Source organism: Penaeus monodon, chromosome 23 (genome assembly GCF_015228065.2).
Source record: "Penaeus monodon isolate SGIC_2016 chromosome 23, NSTDA_Pmon_1, whole genome shotgun sequence".
Taxonomy (NCBI): domain Eukaryota; kingdom Metazoa; phylum Arthropoda; class Malacostraca; order Decapoda; family Penaeidae; genus Penaeus; species Penaeus monodon.
Window position 1 is genome coordinate 22,931,287 of NC_051408.1, and position 391 is coordinate 22,931,677.

Sequence of the window (391 nt, forward strand, 5' to 3'; positions counted from 1 at the left end):
TGTGTCTGTTGTGTAGACATATATTACTCTATCGTTTTTGGTTCGATGTATCATTCCAAAGTTCATTTTTATCTTCTGAATATTTACACGTTTGTTTTCATCCACAGTTCCATCAAGGAGTTAACACCGTCTACATTTCCGGATATTCAGTATCACTCATTGCACTCTGCATTTCACTCTTCATCTTCTTTTACTATAAGTAAGTACTATTTCTAAACTGCTTATGGGAGGCCAATTATATTCGACGACAAGATATATGGAAAAAATACCTTTATTTAGATCAGTAACACTGAAAAGCGAAAGGAATCATAATGTAGTAAGACGCAATGTAAAGATGCAAAGACTCAATCCCATAGGAGCAATATTCCCGCCTTTTATTTCTTTTTTATTT